This window comes from Schistocerca gregaria, chromosome 1, assembly GCF_023897955.1.
Source record: "Schistocerca gregaria isolate iqSchGreg1 chromosome 1, iqSchGreg1.2, whole genome shotgun sequence".
Lineage (NCBI taxonomy): Eukaryota > Metazoa > Arthropoda > Insecta > Orthoptera > Acrididae > Schistocerca > Schistocerca gregaria.
Window position 1 is genome coordinate 143,706,647 of NC_064920.1, and position 15,842 is coordinate 143,722,488.

Sequence of the window (15,842 nt, forward strand, 5' to 3'; positions counted from 1 at the left end):
CAGATCCGGAGATCTTGCTGGCCAGGGTAGTTGACTTACACCTTCTAGAGCACGTTGGGTGGCACAGGATACAGGCGGACTTGCATTGTCCTGTTGGAACAGCAAGTTCTCTTGCCGGTCTAGGAATGGTATAACGATGGGTTCGATGACGTTTTGGATGGACCGTGCACTATTCAGTGTCCCCTCGACGATCACCAGAGGTGTACGGCCAGTGTAGGAGATCGCTCCCCACACCATGATGCCGGGTGTCGGCCCTGTGTGCCTCGGTCGTATACAGTCCTGATTGTGGCGCTCACCTGCACGGCGCCAAACACGCATACGACCATCATTGGCACCAAGGCAGAAGCGACTCTCATCGCTGAGGACAACACGTCTCCATTCGTCCCTCCATTCACGCCTGTCGCGACACCACTGGAGACGGGCTGCACGATGTTGGGGCGTGAGCGAAAGACGGCCTAACGGTGTGCGGGACCGTAGCCCAGCTTCATGGAGACGGTTGCGAATGGTCCTCGCCGATACCCCAGGAGCAACAGTGTCCCTAATTTGCTGGGAAGTGGCGGTGCGGTCCCCTACGGCACTGCGTAGGATCCTACGGTCTTGGCGTGCATCCGTGCGTCGCTGCGGTCCGGTCCCAGGTCGACGGGCACGTGCACCTTCCGCCGACCACTGGCGACAACATCGATGTACTGTGGAGACCTCACGCCCCACGTGTTGAGCAATTCGGCGGTACGTCCACATGGCCTCCCGCATGCCCACTATACGCCCTCGCTCAAAGTCCGTCAACAGCTCATACGGTTCACGTCCACGCTGTCGCGGCATGCTACCAGTGTTAAAGACTGCGATGGAGCTCCGTATGCCACGGCAAACTGGCTGACACTGACGGCGGCGGTGCACAAATGCTGCGCAGCTAGCGCCATTCGACGGCCAACACCGCGGTTCCTGGTGTGTCCGCTGTGCCGTGCGTGTGATCATTGCTTGTACAGCCCTCTCGCAGTGTCCGGAGCAAGTATGGTGGGTCTGACACACCGGTGTCAATGTGTTCTTTTTTCCATTTCCAGGAGTGTATCTTCTGTTACCCAAGGATTTCCACTAGCCTTCGTCTTTTTACCTACTTGATCCTCTGCTGCCGTCACTGTATCATCTGTCAATGCTACCTCTGCTCCTTCTACTGTATTTCTCTCCCTCATTCTTGTTAATCGTTCCCCAATGCTCTCTCTGAATCTCTCTACAACCTCTGGATCTTTCAGTTTATCCAGGTCCCAACTTCTTAAATTCCCGCCTTTTTGCAGTTTCTTCAGTTTTAATCTACAGTTCATAACCAATAGATTGTGCTCAGAGTCCACATTTGCCCCTGGAAATATCTTACAATTGAAAACCTGGTTCCTAAATCTCTGTCTTACCATTATATAATCTATCTGAAACCTTCCAGTGTCTCTAAGCCTCTTCCAAGGATACAGCCTTTTTGACGATTGTTAAACCAAGTGTTAGCTGTGATTAAGAGATGCTCTGTGCAAAATTCTACCAGGCACCTTCCTCTTTCATTCCGTACCCCCACTCCATATTAACCTACTACTTTTCCTACTATGGAATTCCAGCCCCCTACGACTACTAAATTTTCGTCTCCCTTCACTATCTGTATAATTTCTTTTGTCTCATCACAGATTTTTTAATCTCTGCGTTATCTGCGGAGCTAGTCGGCATGTACTTCTTGTGGTACGCGTGGGCTTCGTGTCTATCTTGGCTACAATGACGCATTCACTATGCTGTTCGTAATAGCTTACCCACGCTCCTATTTTTTTTATTCATTATGAAACCTACTGCTGCATTACCCCTATTTGATTTTGTATTTATAACCCTGTATTCACCTGACCAGTAGTGTAGCCCCTCCTACCATCGAATTTCACTAATTCCCACTATATCTAACTTTATTCTAGCCATTTCCCTTTTTAAATTTTCTAATCTTCTTGCCCGATTAAGGGATTTGACATTCCACACTCCGATCCGAAGAAAGCCACTTTTGTTTCTCATGATAATGACGTCCTCCTGAGTAGTCCCCACCTGGAGATGTGAATGGGAGACTGTTTTACCTCCTGAATATTTTACCCAAGAGGACGCCATCATCATTCAACCATATAGTAAAGCTGCATGCCCTCGGGAAAAATTATGGATGTGGTTTCCCGTTGATTTCAGCCGTTCGCAGTACCAGCACAGCAAGACCGTTTTGGTTAGTGTTACATGGCCAGTTCAGTCAATCACCCAGACTGTTGTTCCTGCAACTACTGAAAAGGCTGCTGCTCTCTTCAGAAACCACACGTTTGTCTGGCCTCTAAACAGATACCCCTCCGTTGTGGTTGCACCTACAGTATTGCTATCTGTATTACTGAGGCGCGCAAGGTTCCCCACCAACGGCAAGGTGCATGGTTCATAGGGGGAGGCAAACAGAGGTATAAAAATGTTCAAGTTTTCTTTTACCGTGTTGAGCTTAAAAACACTTCTGGCGTCTGAGGGCGCCAAGGCAACAATTTGATTCACCCCTAGCTGTGTATTCAGAGATGTATCCCAATGCTTGAGATGGTCAGTAGCACATAGGGCCAATTCCTGAACAGCCACTCAATGTTGGGGTGAACTGATCACAAAATACCCATGACTGAGGCAATGCTGAGATTTTCAGAGCCTATCAAGCCAGAAGGAGGCGCTGTCGAATCCAAGTGGTGGTTCACCAGCCTCTATGCACAGACTCTCAACTGGGCATGACCGATAGACTCCAGTCGATATTCAAATGCTCTCATGGGAGACAGCGATTAACGTCTTATGGTAGGAAATGCAGGGCTGATCCATAAATCACGATGCTCTAATCTAAGTGTTACCTGACAAATGTCCTATAAAACTGGAGGAGGCAGGACCTGTCAGCTCCTCACGTTTATCTATTGCGGCATTTCAAAACATTCAATGATTTGATGCCCTAGATTTTCAGACCTTTCAAGTGTCAGAGCCAGGGTAATTTCCGGTGAAACAGCAGGCCTAAAAACGCAGAGTGTCCTTAAAATGTATTGTCCGCCATGTGAGCTCTGGGTGAAGAAAACTTCAATGTGAATAACTAAAACCGGTACACATAGCTTTCTCAGGTGAGAACTGAAACCAATTTTATTGGTTGAGGCTTTCAATCTCCCGACGTTGTCTCGTTACCATTGCGAAATCAGATGGAGACTAAGAGGATTGTGAAGTCATCCACAAGTGAAGAGCATTTAACAGGGCTCTCGACTGCAGAGTAGATGCCACTAAGAGCGATTGCAAACAATGTGACACTGCGTTCACTGCCTTGAGGGACTCCATTCTATTGAACATAGTAATCAGACAAGGCACCGCCAACGCACCAGTCCTCAAGGAAGGATTGGATAAGAAGCACCAGACGTCCACATAGTCCCAATCCGTGAAGTTGGCGCAGGCTGTTGCACCTTCAAGTGGTGGTGTACGCTTTCTAGGTCAAAAACGCACCAACCAAATGGTTTCAGGAATCCAAAAGAATTAAGCTGTCAAGGACAGAAATGTGGCATCTGAAACCACACTGGGAGTGGTAAAGGTGACCTCAGGATTCAAGGAGACAATTGAAGCAGTGATTGACCCTGTGCTCTAGAGTCTTACCAGTACAGCTGGTAAGGGCTATCCTCTTATAACTATTAGGTTTCCATAACGGAATTAATATTTCCTCTTTCCTAGTCGTCGGGTACAGTCCATCAATTAAGATCTGAGTGAAACAAAATAGAAGCTTGTCTTTGGCGTCAGGGCACAGATGGTAGAGTATGGCATTATGAATCTGTTTAGGTCCTGGAGTAGTGTCGCTGGACACGAACAGAGCGGATTGTAACACCCACATAGAGAACTGAAAATTGTAGACATCCTCATTACACTAGAAGAAGCGCAACCTCCTCATCTCCACAGCCCTACTGAAAACCTGGAACACATGAGTTTGTATGAATAACACAATGACAGAATGAAAGCGTTCAGCTAAAACCTGAGCCACAGCTCTAGGTGTATTCACCAAGACACCAAAAAATGGTTCAAATGGCTCTGAGCACTATGGGACTTAACTGCTGTGGTCATTAGTCCCCAAGAACTTAGAACTACTTAAACCTAACTAACCTAAGGACATCACACACATCCATGCCCGAGGCAGGATTCGAACCTGCGACCGTAGCAGTCGCACGGTTCCGGACTGCGCGCCTAGAACCGCGAGACCACCGCGGCCGGCACCAAGACACCACTTCTGAACAAAGCCATAAGAGAAGCTGCACTGCCATTGTCTGAAATCCTCCTTATTGAGTCACACACTTGCACAGCAGGAGTGGATCGATTAATGGAAGTCGCTAATCCCTTCCAGGAGGTCCTCTTCCATTCTTTTAACACTCACCTCGTTTGTGCTCTCGCATATTTGAATTCACGAAGGTTTTCTGTAGGTCGATTGTGTTTGGATTTCCGCAAAGCTAGGTCCCTGATTCTGATAACCAAACGACACTCGTCATTCCATCAAGGGACAGGGCATGTCTGAGGTTGTTGCTAGACTGGAGACTGGACTCTGCGGCAGCTTGTTGGTTCTCAGAGGTGATATGCTGCACCATCTCCTGGGCCCAATCCTGTTGTTCGAAAATGGTCCGCTGACTGTACCGCAACCAGTTTGTCCTTTAAATTAACCATCTTCACGGGCTCCTGTCGACCAATGTCCAAGGCAGCAGAAGAATTCACATTTGAAAGTGGGTAATGGAAGGCAAATCTATGCCCATTTCCCACTGAACTGAGTCTGCAATACCAGGGGAGAGAAACCAAAGGTCAATGACTGAAGATGACCCTGTAGCTGTGGAAAAGTGTGTCATCTGAGCAGAGATATTCTCTGAACGGACGAGGTGTTCGATAATTTGACCCCTGGAGCAAGTCGTAGTTGAGCCCCACAGCACATTGAAACAACAGGTGGGGGAGTGCTTGGAAGAGTACTGTCAGTGCATCTGCATCCAACAGATCGTGAGATGGAAGATATAAAGAACATACCGTGATTGTAACTGGTGTGAGAACTTTCACTGCAACTGCTTGTATGGTCGTGGTAAGAGGGAGAGGAGAGGAGTGACATCTGTCATCAATGAAAACAGCCACTCCACCCTGTCTCTAATCGCGTAGTCCTTCCTGCAGGAGTGACAGCTCCCTAATGCAGTTGTGTCGGTGACTTTAAAATGAGTTTCTTGTAATCAGATGCAGAATGGATTCCCCTGGGACACGAGCTGTAATTCTTCCAAAAGTGATCGGCATCCATTTAAGTTCCACCGCACACAGAAATCGCTGAGGAAGCCTTTGATTAGCAATGGTTGTCCTTGTCCTTCTCCTTCAGCGGCAGTGATTTACCTGCGAGGACAGTTAGAGGATGCATAGCTCTCCAGTCCCTCCATGTGGACATCAATATCCTCGACAGCAAAATCACCATCTACGGGAGAGTGACCGCAGATCCGAAGATGTAGCCGCTACTTGCTTCGATTTCGAACGACTTTTCGTGTGACGTTTTCTTTACTTATGGGGTGAGTTGCTTGTATAAATAGAGAGGACGGCTTAGTGGTCTTCTGACGGCGCGAAGCAGTGTATGGGTGATGTTCCAAGTTCCATCATCAAAGGCTTCCCAATGATTTCGGGTTCAAGTGTGGCTTTTCCCCCACAAGTATGCTAACAAGTGCATGCACTCGTTCTTGAATCTATGGTCTGGCTTGCGTGGAGGCTTCACACTTGGCAACTAGCTTTTTAAGGACCAATGCAAAAGAAGTAGCAAACACCAGAGGTCGCATAGCTTTGAATGCTTTTTTTAGCTTCACCAGAGGTATGCGTCTTGTAATTTTCAACTCCTGAATTTTCCTTTCCTCATTACAAACCTCACACTTCCTGCCTCGTACTGGGTGATCCAGGAAGCAGTTGATACACTTCGGAGGAAGTGTACAAGAATAGCCAGATTCGTCAGCTAAGCTTCCACAATTTCCACGCATAACCGTCCCGTTACATGCCATAGTAGTAAGACCAAATTTTTGCCTTTTGAAGTATCGCATTGGGTTGAGAAGAAAGTTGGAAACCTAAGAAGGATATAGCCTGCAGTAATATGTCCAGGCAATTTCAGAGTGTTGAACGCTAGAGTAAATATTGCAGTTTTTTTCTAATCTGCTTTAATTTTCCTCATATAGTTCTGCACTTCCAAGGCACCCACATTTTTCCATTCTTCACGCAACTTCTCAAAACCCATCTCCTCTATATCAGAGCAGGTAATTACGCCTTTACAAAAGTAAAGAGGTGTGTACAATTCAGCCACAACAGGGTACTTACCTAAGGCCTTGCATCCCAGAAGTTTGGATACTTTGTTTGATGTGGCAGTTTAAACTAGAGGTGTTCTGTTACGAAGTCGTTTAACAGTTCTTAAACAACCAGCAGTACCATTCAGTGCCTTGTGAATATAGAAGGGGAGACTTTCTCAAAGGTTCCCTTTGCTCTCTAGATTGCAATGAAAGTGTTATGGCGGGCTGGTGCTCTATTACTGCAGTTCTGAGACTACTTCTCAGTCAGACTGACCAACCGAGTTCTTTGTTGGTTGTGAGTCGGTACTACCAGACAGTACACCTGTCCCGTCAGGACCAGATGTTAATTTGTCGTCGATTCATAAGGAATCCAATGAGCCGTTATAAAAACAAATGACAATCCAGACAGACTCCTGCTTGACTGAGCAAGCCTTATACAATTGGACGGGGAGGGGCGGCAGGTTCCCCAGTGGTTGTTCACAAGAGATTTTTACCTCAGCAGACACTCACCTCCTCACCATGTAGCACACCTAGAGGTTGAGAATTGTTTTACAGATGTGTGTGCCTTTCTCACAGTCCAGGTATTGAAATTAAATGATCGTATGGCATTGTTGGCCAGGAGGCCCCATTCGGGGAAGTTCGGCCGCCGTATTGCAAGTCCTTTTTAGTTGACGCCACTTCGCCGACTTGCGAGTCAATGACGATGAAAATGATGATAAAGGACACACAACACCCAGTCCCCTGCCGGGAATCGAACCCGGGCCCCCTGCGTGGTAGGCAGTAACGCTACCGCTACACTACGGAGGCGGACAGTCCAGGTGGTGAAGCCAAGGTCCCCCTTCTCGGAAACACACAAAGTTCTACCTCCGCGCCTAACACTGGGCTATAAAGTATGCCCACAGTTTACAGTAGGAGAGGTCTGGTGGCGCTTGCCAATCCTCAGCTTGGGAAACAGAGCAGCTGTGTCCATACCCAACCTTTGCTGGCAGAGCCCCCTGGAAAAATACAGCCCCCCCCTTCCTTAAGTTTTGGGATTCTCTTCGTCAGGCCCCTATGCTGAGGCCTTTGTTGCTTTGGCGACCCTGTCAGTAGCTATGCTATAGGCTCCACAGCCCTCAGCGTCACTTAGGAACACAAACCCTCCTGCCCAACACCAAAGGTGCCCACACTACGCTAAGGTGGTGTCTCCTGGCAGATCGGAGATTATGGTCCTTCCTGCAGTCGACACAGGCACTTGGTAGTGTGCATGTTTAATGTCCGTGTAGAGGCCGATCTCCACAAATCAAGTCCTGTGTACACTGAAAGACACAAGCCTGAAGCACTGGCATTTACAGAACCTTACGGAGGAGGAGAAGTGCAGTTTTACATTCCAGCGGTAAACCACGATTTTCACTTCCTTTCGAAAAAAATCGCCTCAAATATAGGGTGAAGACCTGGTGTTAGCTTTGTTGTTTGACAGGCGTCGACTAAGTCAACAAACAATATCCGCCTAGAGCGTTAAGTGCTGGTGAAAAATTAAACACTGTTCATGTTTAGTTTCTTATGGGGTGTTTTGGTAACAGAACGATACTAGAGTGTAATTAGTAGTGATTTTCTTTTCATCAGTTTTGTAGCTAGTTGTTACAATGATATATTTAAGTCTTTCACGGAATATGACCAGAATCATTGATTGTTTAAATTGTTTAAAAGCGCGTAATGACCAGGACCGGACAGGACTGGCCATCTTAATTAAGATGGGATCACTTCATCATTTATTAAGAGAAGAGAGTTCGCCAAATACGTTTTCAATATTCCCCTCAAAAACATTGGCTTACCAGAGCACTGAACTAGCATTTGGGAGGACGACGGTTCAATCCCGCGTCCAGCCATCCTGATTAGGTTTTCCGTGATTTCCCTAAATCGCTCAAGGCAAATGCTGGAATGGTTCCTTTGAAGGGGCACGGCCGACTTCCTTCCCCGTCCTTCCCTAATCCGATGAGACCGATGACCTCGCTATCTGGTCTTCTTCCCCAAACAACCCAAATGACACTCCACCTGTTTGGGTACGTACCAGTGAGTGATGGCAGTACATGTCCGCTTGTTACATGGTTTTATTTACCTGCCATGGCGTGGCGAAGAAGGGAAAGTTACCATTATCTTAATGATCTGCACTGAATTGCGGTCTGTTTGAAGAGATTGCCGGAGCCTCGCGGCCACCGGCCACTTTGGTCGCTTCATGACGTCAAATGTCCGCCATGATGGCACCTAGTCCGAATGAAGCAGCCCCCCTGTCCGTGCAACGTTCTGTGCCATCCTGCTCCATTGGTCAGAGACTAGCAGCAGCCAGACTAGGTCCATGAGTAGGCTGCCCTTAACACCAAAACACAAAAGGCTACATTTAGAGTGGTGCTGTGAGCGAGTAGTATGAATTGTTGATGAATGGCGTCGTATTGTGTTCAGTAGTGAATCGTGGTTCTAGACAACCCAGTCTTCCAATGTTTGGAGAGGACAGCAGTGTTACTTCTAGCGTCATGGTCTGGAGAACTATCTGGCCCGACTTCAAATAATAGTTGGTAGTGATTAGGATAACTCTGACGGCACAACAGTACGCCATGGATATATGTTACGCCTAATGCGACTGTATCATGGTGCCATTTTTCAACAGAACACTGCACATACGCTTACGAACTGTCTGCTTAATGCTGAATTATTTTTGTGGTCAGCAAGATCCCCACATCTGTCCCTATAGAACGTGTGTGGGACAAGGTCGAATAAACTCCGTCGCACCTGCAAGTATCGAGGTTATCAAGTACCATTTACAGCAGTTGTGGGTCACATCGCTTCAGGAGAGGATACAATGGGTTTATAAAATCCTCGATGTATGTCTATAGAAACGCATTAGCACTGACTGCCTCTTGTCCGCAACATAACCCCTTTGCCTGACTCATCTTATTTTGTAACTGATAATGACTTGTCACGGACGTTAACAGCCAAATCCAGTGGCAGACGCCGCAAGAGAGGCGTGCAAAATGGTGTGGCATGTGGTTTACCGTTCAAGTTGCAAGAATACACATTCCTAGTAGGGTCAACCGATGAATCGCTCCATGACCATGAAGATAAAATAAGAGACATTCGAGCTCACATGGAGGCTTACCGGCAATCGTTCTTTTTTTACTGGTCTTCAGCTTACACCACACCGACAGCTCATTCTTACGTAAAATATACGGGTATTGACAGAAAATTACTGTTTCTTTGTTTGCTCACACCGCGCGCGCGTGTACACACACACACACACACACACACACACACACACACACACACTTTGTAGATACAACATGCATAGTTACAAAAGTTACAAATAGAGCTTACAAATAGAGCAGCACATCAATACAGTATAATCTCGTTGAAAATGCAGATGCTATGGATCTCTCTTGTAGTTCATTGTCTTCGATATGCTGGTATTAGACACATATCTGGCGACAGTGAACATGTACAATGCGTTGAAATGTTTGCAAACTTGTGTTGCTAACAAAACCACCAAGGAGTTTGGCAACGGATGAGCAAACTTAACAAGTTCTTGTACAAGGTTTCTAGTACTTCCATGTACGTAGTCTGGTGAGTATAAAGAAAAGATTATTTGCAGCCTCTTCATCATTAGAGCAGTAAGCTGTCTCTGCGATGTGCAGCCTGTGAGTATGTTTCTGGAAACATCAGTGTTTAAATATTAGTTTTGCTAATAGAGAGGCGAGATGGCCAGGCACAGATGCGTACGGGATTCCATGGAGTAGCGGGTCGACGGCATACTTTGTGCCTTTGTGACTTCTGATTTCCTCCGATTGCCAATCGACAATCCGTATATGATACGGCAGTCCTCATGGAGTGTCCTGAGTATAGCTGGTCACAAGACGGTTAATCCATTAGTCGTTAGTTAACGAAGTTAACTTTTCGAGTAACAGTTTAACTTATAAGTTCATTAAACACGTTTATCTGGCAATGTTGCTCTCAAGCAACAACAGAATTGCACTCTGTTTTCTGCAACATGTTTCAAGTTCCATTCTTGGATGGTTAATGGTGCTCCCAGGTAACATTTAAGTTCTCATATACAGCAATATTCTGTTGCCTCTGGTGAAAAGTTTCTGAATAGTGTGCATTTTCAGCGGACATCTGGTTATTTTAGTTACCGGTACAGCAGTTTTATTCGCTTTTGCAGAGCTGCTTCTTATTGTGCAATGATGAAAACTGCTCATAAACGAAAAGAGGAAAGCTTGAAGGTGAGTTATTATACAAATGTGATAGCGAAATACTACATGGAACACTTCAAATGGACTTATCTTTCGTTAGGAGAATTGTATTTTATTTATTTACAAGTCAAGTTCCATAGGATCAAATTGAGGAGCAAATCTGCAAGGTCATGGAACGTGTCAGTACATGAAATTGCATCATAAAAATAATAATAGATAAAAACAGAATGTTTATGAACCCCGAAAAAAGTCAGCCCATAAGTTTAAGTAAACGCAATCAACAATACAACAAGAATCAGCTTAATTTTTCAAGGAACTCCTCGACAGAATAGAAGGAGTGGCCCATGAGGAAACCCTTCAGTTTCGATTTCAAAGCACGTGGATTACTGCTGATATTTTCGAATTCGAGTGGCAGCTTACTGCAAATGTATGCAGCAGTATACTGCACAACTTTCTGCACAAGAGTTAAGGTAGACTAATCCAAAAGCAGGTTTGATTTCTGTCGAGTATTAACTGAGTGAAAGCTGTTTCTTCTTGGGAATAAACTAATATTGTTAACAAGAAATGATAGTAAGGAATTTGAAATAAGAACACCATAAATTCATTGTCCCAGGAAGGGGAAACTTATTTGACACATTCCTGGGGTCAGATACATCACATGATCACACTGACAGAACCACAGGCACATAGACACAGGCAACAGAGCATGCACAATGTCGGCACTAGTACAGTGTATATCCACCTTTCACAGCAATGCAGGCTGCTATTCTCCCATGGAGACGATCGTAGAGATGCTGGATGTAGTCCTGTGGAACGGCTTGCCATGCCATTTCCACCTGGCGCCTCAGTTGGACCAGCGTTCGTGCTGGACGTGCAGACCGCGTGAGACGACGGTTCATCCAGTCCCAAACATGCTCAATGGGGGACAGATCCGGAGATCTTGCTGGCCAGGGTAGTTGACTCACACCTTCTAGAGCACGTTGGGTGGCACGGGATACATGCGGACGTGCATTGTCCTGTTGGAACAGCAAGTTCCCTTGCCGGTCTAGGAATGGTAGAACGATGGGTTCGATGACGGTTTGGATGGACCGTGCACTATTCAGTGTCCCCTCGACGATCACCAGAGGTGTATGGCCAGTGTAGGAGATCGCTCCCCACACCATGATGCCGGGTGTTGGCCCTGTGTGCCTCGGTCGTATGCAGTCCTGATTGTGGCGCTCACCTGCACGGCGCCAAACACGCATACGACCATCATTGGCACCAAGGCAGAAGCGACTCTCATCGCTGAAGACGACACGTCTCCATTCGTCCGTCCATTCACGCCTGTCGCGACACCACTGGAGGCGGGCTGCACGATGTTGGGGCGTGAGCGGAAGACGGCCTAACGCTGTGCGGGACCGTAGCCCAGCTTCATGGAGACGGTTGCGAATGGTCCTCGCCGATACCCCAGGAGCAACAGTGTCCCTAATTTGCTGGGAAGTGGCGGTGCGGTCCCCTACGGCACTGCGTAGGATCCTACGGTCTTGGCGTGCATCCGTGCGTCGCTGCGGTCCGGTCCCAGGTCGACGGGCACGTGCACCTTCCGCCGACCACTGGCGACAACATCGATGTACTGTGGAGACCTCACGCCCCACGTGTTGAGCAATTCGGCGGTACGTCCACCCGGCCTCCCGCATTCCCACTATACGCCCTCGCTCAAAGTCCGTCAACTGCACATACGGTTCACGTCCACGCTGTCGCGGCATGCTACCAGTGTTAAAGACTGCGATGGAGCTCCGTATGCCACGGCAAACTGGCTGACACTGACGGCGGCGGTGCACAAATGCTGCGCAGCTAGCGCTATTCGACGGCCAACACCGCGGTTCCTGGTGTGTCCGCTGTGCCGTGGGTGTGATCATTGCTTGTACAGCCCTCTCGTAGTGTCCGGAGCAAGTATGGTGGGTCTGACACACCGGTGTCAGTGTGTTCTTTTTTCCATTTCCAGTAGTATATATATATATATATATATATATATATATATATATATATATATATATATATATATATATATATATATATATATTGAGAGGCCAATGTCAAAATACCCAGACTTGTTAACAGTGGTCGACAAGAGGTTCGCGAACTTACACCATTTAGCCGGCCGGTGTGGCCGTGCGGTTCTAGGCGCTTCAGTCTGGAACCGCGTCACCGCTATGGTCGCAGGTTCGAATCTTGCTTCGGGCCTGGATGTGTGTGATGTCCTTAGGTTAGTTAGGTTTAAGTAGTTCTAAGTTCTAGGGGACTGATGACCACAGAAGTTAAGTCCCATAGTGCTCAGAGCCATTTGAAACTTACACCATTCATTGCCCGAACCACCCGTTTCTGATCCAAAAATATCCTTTTAGAATGGGAAGAGCTACCCCAAAATAAAATACCATACGACATAAGCGAATGAAAATAAGCGAAGTAGACTAATTTTCTTGTCGAACGATTGCTCACTTCAGATACCGTTCGGTAGTAAAAAGGGCAGCACTGACTCTGAACAAGTTTCTGAACGTGGGCTTTCCACGGCAGTTTACTGTCTATCTGAACACCTAGAAATGTGAACTGTGCAGTTTCACTAATCACATGCCCATTCTGTGAAATTAAAACGTCCGGTTTTGTTGAAGTATGTGTTACAAACTGTAAAAACTGAGACTTACTATGATTTAGCGTAAGTTTATTTCCTACAAGCCATGAACTTAGGTCGTGAGCTGCACTATTTGAAACCGAGCCAATGTTGCACACAACATCCTTGACTATCAAGCTGGTGTCATCAGCAAAGAGAAATATTTTAGAGTTACTCGTAATAGTAGTGGGCATATCATTTATGATGATAAGGTCCCATACTCCGAGGAGCGTAGGAAACGATGCGGGATACTCGCACCGGCGACTAGGCAAGGTCCTAGCGGAGGTGCTTTGCCATTGTCTTCTCCGACCGTAAGGGGGATGAATGATGATGATGAAGACGACACAACAATACCCAGTCATCTCGAGGCAGGGAAAATCCCTGACCCGCCCGGAAATCGAACCCGAGGCCCCGTGCGCGGGAATCTCGTGGTCTCGTGATGGCGTCCTCGCTTCCCGAGCACGGAGGAAGGCAATGGCAAACCACCTCCGCTAGGACCTTGCCTAGTACAGCGGTACGGGTCTCCCGCATCGCCCCCACGCTCTGTCAAGGAGTATGGGACGTCAGCATCATATCATTTATATAAATAAGGGACAGGAATGGCCCCAACACTGATCCACTCCCCCACTTGGCCGTACCCCACTCAGACCCCACATGCCGAAACTGGTAGCACATAGAAGTTCACAAAATAAAATAAACTTCTACAAATCGTACGGCTGTTGGTAAATTATTGCCACAAGAAGAGGCAGGTCTTGTTGCAACTGTACATCCTCGTGACCACCGTAGCCAGCAATCGTGTACAGTGGCTACATTTCTGCCAAGTCTTTCTGAAATGTCACAGAAGGGACATCCAGCATCTCGTAGTCCTATTACACACCCTCGTTCTAGTGAGGTGCTGACAATGGCGTCTTTGTCGCCCTAAAAACATTCTTGACAAACATCAACTCAGCGCGTCCAATCTAAACGGTAACTAACGCTCATGACCATTAGAGCGTGTACTGTGTTTAAAGCAAACCTGACTTCCATCCTCATAGAAGCACTTCTAGCACCACTTTTATGCGACTGGCGCGAAATTGGAATAGATATCATAATTCGGATGAAGAAACAGGCCCAACAACTTTATGTCGCACAGCTTCTTGGTATTGCGAACTACAGCGGTCATTAGGGCCCAGACTAAATTACGAATGCACTGCGAGGCACAATGTTAAAACAGTAACTAAAAAGGACAACACTATAAAAGGTACATTAACAGGCAAGGTATTAAAAGAAAACAGCATAATGAAATGTCCTTAGACAGGTTTGTCAAGTGGATAAAACGAAGAACGCGAGCAGCTGCTCCTGGGTCATCCGCTAAAATTTCATCCAGAGTATATGGCAGGCCAATATCAATGCGCAGTGTATTAAAATTCGGACAGAACGTTAAAATGTGGCGTACCGTCAGCAATTGCCCACAAGGGCAGAACGGCGACGGCGCAGCCGTCAGCAGATGGCGGTGGCTGAACCGACAGTGTCCAATCCGTAACCGGGCCAAAACGACCTCCTCCCGCCGAGAAGGGCGTGAAGAGTTCGTCCAAGCAATGGGGAGAGGTTTCAAGGCCCGAAGCTTGTTTTCAGTAAGTGTAGACCAATCGGCATGCCACATCGATAAAATGCGCTGACAAATGACCCTGCTACAATCTGATGAAGGCACACAACAAGAAGCTGTCCGAGGCTGGAGGACCGCAGCCTTGGCCGCGGCATCCGCAGCTTCGTTCCCAGGGATACCGACATGGCCAGGAACCCACATAAAGGTAACCGGAGAACCGTCGTCCGCCAGCTGCTGAAGAGAGCGTTGGATCCGGTGCACGAAAGGGTGAACCGGATACGGATCACTGAGGCACTGCATGGCACTCAGGGGATCAGAGCAGATGACATAAGCAGAACGTCGGTGGCGGCGGATGTAAAGAACAGCCTGATAGAGGGCAAATAGCTCAGCTGTGAAGACCGAACAATGGCCATGGATCCGGTATTTGAAACTGTGTGCCCCGGCAATAAAAGAACACCCGACACCGTCATTGGTCTTAGAACCATCTGTATAAATGAAGATCGTATTAATGAACTTCGACGAAGTTAAAAAAAATTGCTCTGAGCAGTATGGAACTTAACTTCTGAGCTCATCAGTCCCCTAGAACTTACAACTACTTAAACCTAACCTAAGGACATCACACACATCCATGCCCGAGGCAGGATGCGAACCTGCGACTGTAGCGGTCGCGCGGTTCCAGACTGCAGCGCCTAGAAGCGCTCGACCACATCGGTCGGCGAACGAAGTTCGACAAACCGCGACCGTTATACCGAAGCTGGGGAACCTCCTTTGGGAGCGAGCTGAGGTCAAGGTGAACGCGAACCTGAGTGTATTTTTGAAGTAATAATTTCAGCTTTGTAACTATCCTCACGCACGGCCTTGTGGCTCTATTGCGTTCTTTTCCTTCAGATGTATTTAATACTGAGGGGTTTCGGTTCGAACCGCATTCCCCCGAGATACGAGTCCGGTGTGGCATCGGTCAGATTACCGCGAGTGTCGATTATAGATCCCGGAGGGGGCGCGAGCAGGTGGTCGCGGCTCGCCGCGGCCACGTGAGCGATAGATAACACGGCCCCTCCAGGACGCCTGGGCCGCGA

At 47.5% G+C, this 15,842-nt stretch overlaps 1 non-coding gene across 1 annotated transcript; it reads right to left on the reverse strand.

Annotated features, from left to right (window-relative positions):
- Nucleotides 1-7,049: 7,049 nt before the first annotated feature.
- Trnag-acc (transfer RNA glycine (anticodon ACC)) lies at nucleotides 7,050-7,121 on the reverse strand. Its single transcript has one exon. It is a non-coding gene; the product is annotated as a tRNA-Gly (tRNA).
- Nucleotides 7,122-15,842: the final 8,721 nt, after the last annotated feature.